Source organism: Pinus tabuliformis, chromosome 2_2 (assembly GCF_031772625.1).
Source record: "Pinus tabuliformis cultivar Carrire ecotype Pingquan chromosome 2_2, CPIR1, whole genome shotgun sequence".
Taxonomy (NCBI): Eukaryota; Viridiplantae; Streptophyta; class Pinopsida; order Pinales; family Pinaceae; genus Pinus; species Pinus tabuliformis.
This window is the reverse complement of record NC_142300.1, coordinates 438,343,045-438,349,988: the sequence shown is the minus strand read 5'-3', so window position 1 is coordinate 438,349,988 and position 6,944 is coordinate 438,343,045. Positions and strand designations below refer to the sequence as shown.

Here is a 6,944-nt window from a genome sequence, read left to right as displayed (position 1 = left end):
TGCTTAATCGGTCAAAGGGTGGGATATTCAACATGAAGAGGGTGGAACTTGCTACACGGATGTATATAAGAAATTGATTGACGTTCAACATTGCACCAATAGCCATCCTCAATTTACCTAGCGTAAAATTTGATGTCCAGAGAAAGGTTGCAGGCTACAATTATTAAGGCATGCAAAATCTGAAGTTCCTTTGCTTACCAAATATACAAACATCAAAGAAGAAAAATAAAAATACAAAAAAGGAATTGATGTGCAGACAGAGTTGTACTGGAAAACTGAGCAGCTGCCAATGTTCTGAACCCGGCACTGTAGAGAACATAGCGGTGTACAGTGGTTTGTTGAAATTGCACCAGCTCAACACAGCATCTGAAGAAGATCTCATTGCCTCGGTTGATCTGTCAAGCCAGAAAATCGCAGATATTGCTCGGCCATGCACGATGCCGGAGAGGTTTCTTGCAATGTACAGCCCAAGCCACACGGTCAAAGTACCATGTGGTAAAAGGTGATTGTCCATATCAAATTGTTTTGGATCTTTAACATAAATCCAATTAACTATTAAACTAAATTGTTTTGAATATAGCCTTAACTTAATACCCTGTCCAGGTTGTTTCGTTGTTGAAACATACTACTAATCTTATGTGAGAGCATATACTTGTATTTGTGATGAGGGAAGAATGGAGTTTGAGATTTTAAAATCTTTGAAATTATTACAAAAGAGACCAAACATGTTTATGGGATTGTTTGTGGCACAGAAATCAACAGCAAACATTTCTTTAAACATTAAACTTTGGAATGTGGTTTACAAGATTTGAATTAAGAAACACTCAGAAAACGAACACAACGAATCACACTGAATTCAAAATGATTCAAACATATGTTTGGCACTCACACTTAAATTATAAAATCCTGTATCGTTCCACTGGATCATTAAACAAGAGCCTTGCTTTCGCAGGCTAGACACATAATCCTTAAAGGAGAAAGCTATAGCGAGGCCTCTGATCTTGGGCAGATGGTGCTCTCCGTGGGTGGTGAGTAGATTAGGGCCATGGAAGTGCAAGCCTGGTCACTTATCACAATCGGCCTCCTTACACTACTACTCTCGTACTTCCATTGCCCCAAACTTGCAAGTATAATTAAAAAATGTAATTGGCTAATATATTACTCGTTCTGCTATTATTTTTTTTTCCAATTTCATAACATGGTATCCAAACCAATCAGTACTGAATTTTGCCAGGGACTACTGATAACCTTCATTATGTCGCCGAGGGTGACCAAGAGAGTGCCAGCCTGTGGGGAGACTCGAACCCAACTGCGATCCATGTACGCCTCGGAGCTATCAGAGGTGTTTTGCTATTGTAAAGTTGGAGCTATCAGAGGTGTTTTGCTATTGTAAAGTTAGAATAAAAGGATATGAATGCTTCAGAAGGGCTGATTGAGGTTTTGCAGGCCCTTTCTGATTCGATATACACATCACAGATGCATTATTCGCTACAATATCTGCCATGAAACTTGATCGGTCCCAGTCACCAAGCCCCTCTAGTAAATTATCTAGGATCTCGCCTGCAACTTTCTCCATAGCGCTCCAATGATCTCCCAATGCACAGCTGGCTACCAGAGTTCAAAACCGGCGAGGATTGAACGATTATCAATATTACAATGGAGCATAAATTACCATGGATTTGCAACTCATAACCAGGACAGTCTGTCCAGATAGTCACCAAATTTCTCTAGTTTTTGTTAACCAGAGCATATTGGAGAATGGGTCTGTGCTATCCTCAATTGAGATTCAAAACTTACTGTGCCTCTAAGTCAACATGTTCTGTGTGTGAGTGTCTTGATACTTACATTGCGTGAACTAACTTGCATCAGTAGTTCACCTGCATCAGTTTAAAGCCATGCCTAGAATTTGGCCATGAACCTTTCCTATCATCTAATCATTTCAGTTTGTTTTACATTTGTGTGTGGTTTTTAAAGCTCATGCCTAGAATTTAGCCATGAGCCTTTCATATCATCTAATCAATTCAGTTTGTTTTACATTTGCGTGAGACTTTTAAAGCGATGCCTAGAATTTGGCCATGAGCCTCTCCTATCATCTAATCAATTTAATTTGTTTTATATTTGTGTAGCCTAGAATTTGGTCATGAGTCTTTCAGATAATCTAATCAATTCAGTTTGTTTTACATTAAAGCCGGATCTAGAATTTGGCCCAAGCCTTTTTTATTTAATCAATTCAGTTTGTTTTAAGTTTGTGTGTGACTTTTAAAGCCAGGCCTAGACTTTGGCCATAAGCCTTTCTTATCATCTAACCAATTCAGTTTGTTTTACATTTGTGTGACTTCTAAAGCCATGCCTAGAATTTGGCCTTGACAAAGTATCTGAGAACATAAATATATATTTTAAACTCAATTTGGAAGGCTGATATGTACTTTAAGCTTTACAACTTGCAGAGACATAAATCCCAGGTTTAGATCAATTATATTAATTCAGTTTGTTTTACATTTGTGTGTGATTTCTAAAACCATGCCTAGAATTTGACCTTGAGTAAATATCTGAAAACATAAATATATATTTTAAACTCAATTGGGAAGGCTGATATGTACTTTAAGCTTTACAACTTGCAGAGACATATTAATCCCAGGTTTAGATCAATCAGTATTAATAGCTATATTTAATATATCAAATACATATTCAAAATGTAAACCACAGTTACACAGTGAATAACTGTGAATATTGCAAAAACGTTGAACTTAATTTAGTTGTGGATTTTGAAAATAAATGTGAATATTACAAAAACGTGGAACTTAATTTAATTGTGGATTTTGAAATATTTTGATGATTTGGCAAACAAGAGTGAAGCCATTTTGCTATGTCCCTTAAATTTTCAAATATTTTAAAATCTTGCACTGAAAATAAAAATGACTTATAAAATCCACATGATAGAGCTGGGAAAATTTTGAAATTTAGTTGTAATTTGTTATTAACTCTGTTTTGTGAACCTTGATTGGATTAAAAGTTTTAAAATTTTGCACTGAAAAAAAATGACTTTGTTGAATTGAGGCATCTGTGATCCATATCAGGTTTATGAGAAATTCTTAGGCGTAAATCACAGGATAAATCATTTGTCGACGCGTTTCGAACCAACAAGTGTGGTTCATCGTCAGGACAAGTTGAAGAAACAGATCCATCTTAGCATGTTAAATAGTCTGAGCAGAGACTCCAACGGCTATCTTGACTAATGACTAATTTTGACTTGAGGACCAGAGTCAAGATTTAATAGAAATTAGTTAAATTATGTGAATAAATAAAAATATAAAATAATTTAAAATTGTTAAAGGTTATGATAGATTTTTCGGCGAAAATCACATGAGAAACCATTTGTCGATGCTTTTCGAACCAACCAGTGTCATCAGGACAAGTTGAAGGTTAGTTAGAAAGTTATTAAAAATTAAGATTAATTTTTTAAATGGGACATAAATAATAAGTATATATATATATATAAGAAATATATACAAAGGTCAGTTAAAAAAAAAATAAAAAAAAAATTGAAATATACATAACAATAATAATGAATAAAATTTTAACTACGAAAGTAAATACAAAAAAAATAAAAAAATAAAAATAAAAATAAAAATAAATAATAAATAATAAAAGAATAAAAAAATAATAATAAATACATAATAATAATAATAATAATAATAATAATAATAAAAAAAATAAATAATAAAAAATTATATAATAATAATAATAATAATGATAATAAATAAATAATAAAAATAAGAATAAAATAAATAAATAAACTAAATAAATAATAATAATAATAATTGATAAAACAAGTGAGCGAGGAGGAAGGAAAAACAACCCAGGAAAAACGGCAAAATAAGAAATAAAGAGGAACCAACGAAAGCAAGAAAGGGCAAGACTAGGAAGAAAGGGCCAGGATCCAACAGCGATTGATCTTCCAGCCGTCATCTCTATTGAGATTGCTCGGCTTTCTTTCAATTTCAATAGCTTCTTTGAATTTACGGTGATAGAACTGAGCAACCTTGGCCTCCTCAATACATAAACCTTGGCCTCCTCAATACATACTTGATGCTTACGGTGATGGAACTGAGCAACCTTGGCCTCCTCAATACATACTTGATGCTTGGTCTTTTCCGCATGCTCTGCTAACGCTGAAGACTTGGTTCGACTTGGTTCTTCCATGTCTTAGGTCCGTTGCATGTTCGCTAATCCTTTGATGGATGGAGCGCGACTTTATAAAACCCACCTGATAAAGCTGAGAAAATTTTGAAATTTAGTTGTAAATTGTTATTAAATCTGTTCTCTGAACCTTGATTGGATTAAAAGTTGCAGCACATTTTGTACCAAAAGTTAGCCCTCATTATTTAATTCAGTCAATGAACCCGTTGTTTCTGGATTAAAAGCTTGAACAGATTTACATAATGTGAAAGGAATTTAATGTTCTGGACCATTAGGTTTTTCCATAGAATTACAAATGTCAGAATGAATATTGAGTTTTCCATCATGTCACTGTGTTAATATCTATCGTAAACACTGCATTCATCATCAACCACCCCAACCTTCTCTATGCAAAGAAAATTTTACTGTAGACTACATCAAAAGTTATGCCAAACATTAAGACAACAAAACTGAATTTATAAATTTATAATTGATGCCCAACATTAAGACAACAAAACTGAATTTATAAATTTATAATTTCCATGTTCAGGTTCAAGTCTCGAATACAAACTACCTTGACATCTTATCTTACATCTTAATTATGTTGAATCTTACTTGATTCTTATTCTTACTAGTAATAATAAAATTTTAATTTAACGAAAAAAAACGAGGCTGGGCATTAAAAAACCAAACTAAATCTACCTAGCGTTGCCACATCCCTCGGGTTCGACTCTTTTTCTCTACCTTGACATCACTTCCTTTTTCTCTACAGCCAGCTCGAACATTCCTTTTCCGCCCTCTCCGCCACGTCGCAAGAAACGTCATGGCTTATCACCTGAACTCTGCAGCAAAGTCGGCGATCTTGCGCACCAAATCATCGGTTGCCGAAGACAAATCAATAACAGGGATTCAGGCAAAACCAGACTCGAAATGCCGAGCGATTTCTCAAGAAAAGCCGAGAAAGCGTCGTTATTAACAGTAGTGACAGAGGAGTTGTTGCCTCCCTGACTCGGCGTCGGAGGGGCCGCCGGAGAGCAACACGGTATTTCCCTGCTGGTGGACATTCATAGAAGAAATATCTACACCAACTGATAACAATCTCACGAGAACTTCAATAACTAAAGTTCGAAGCCCGAGAAGAATAAGAAATTGGCGTCGAGGGGAAAGAAACCCGCTGAAGAAGAAGTCGGGAAAGATGATGTAATTGATGGAGAGCAGCCCGAGCCGAAGAAGAAGAAATCAGTCTCCAAGGGAAAAAAAGCCGCTGCACAAGAAGTCGTGAAAGACGATGAAGCTGCTGAAAAGCAGACCGAGCGAAAGAAGAAAAGTGTCCCCAAGGTAAAGAAGTCCAAGCTTCAAACCGCCAAAGCAGCAACAATAAACCCCATGGTGAGTCCTGCGAAGGACTCGCAAAAAGAAATCATTGAAGATGACGGCACCGTGTGGACGGAAATGCGTCATCATGCATGGCTACCCTGGTTTTATATTGATACTCCAGACCCTCATTCGCACAAACCAGGGTAGGTTACCCTGGTTTGTGCGAACGAGTTTCTTCAGTATCAATATAGCTACCCTGTTGTCTGCAAGAGGGTCTGGCTTGTGCGAACGAGTTTCTGCAGTTGCAAGAGGGTCCGGTGTGATGATGACTTTACCGAATAGCAGCCCGAGTTGAAAATGAAATCGGTGTCCAAGGGAAAGAAACCCGCTGAAGAAGTAGTCCCGCTTCGAACCCTACGTAAAAGAAACCGCGGAAGCAGCAGTAACAATCCCCTGCCTTGCTCTTAATGGGTTCATACCTCCCCTACATCCTCAGCTTTTCATACAGCTGGGGTTTATTTGCCTCTTTTCATACAGCTGGGATTCACTTGCCTCTTGGGCCAATGAATAAGAAATGAATAAGAAATGCTGAAGCAGTAGTAAGAATCGCCTGCCATGTAGAGGAGGTATGAATCCCTTAAGAACAAGATAGCTCGGGAATATTGAAGAAGATGTCCAAAGGAAAAAAACCCGCTGAAGAAGTAGTCTCGGCTTCAAACCCTACGAAAAAGAAACCGCGGAAGCAGCAGTAACAATCCCCTGACTTGCTCTTAATGGGTTCATACCTCCCCTACATCCTCAGCTTTTCATACCGCTGGGGTTTACTTGCCTCTTGGGCCAATGAATAAGAAACGCTGAAGCAGCAGTAACAATCCCCTGCCATGTAGAGGAGGTATGAATCCGTTAAGAACAAGATAGCTCGGGAATATTGAAGAAGATGTCCAAAGGATTAAAAAAAACCTGCGGAAGAAGTAGTCCCCGCTTCAAACCCTACGAAAAAGAAACCGCTGAAGTAGCAGTAACAATCCCCTGCGTTGCTCTCAATGGGTTCATACCTCCCCTACATCCTATTTCATAGGCCTGGGTTTGCCTTTTGGGCCGATAAGATAAGATAAGATAATTATATTTATGTCCAACTAATGACCACAAAGTAGGTCAAAGGGATGGTTGAGTAAGCTCATGTATCTACAAAGCGGGAGAACCAAACAGTGTCCCATAAAAGATATAATGCATAAAGTAAATCAAAGATACAATGCATGAAGTAAATCAACATCTGACCCTAGCGGAGAAGATCCAGTAGCTAATAAGTCTGAGGGTCAGACCCATCTCTCTTAACCTCTGAGGCTGAATGAATAACATTGAAGAAACTCAACAAAGTCTATTGGCCCGATGAAGAGGCAATGGCAAGTGCAGACTGTCTACTAAATTGTATTCTGGGGGGTTCACAC

General features: G+C 37.2%; 1 pseudogene; it reads right to left on the bottom strand.

Moving 5' to 3' along the window:
- Positions 1 to 896: 896 nt before the first annotated feature.
- On the bottom strand, positions 897 to 5,412 carry LOC149193142 (uncharacterized; annotated as a pseudogene).
- Positions 5,413 to 6,944: the final 1,532 nt, after the last annotated feature.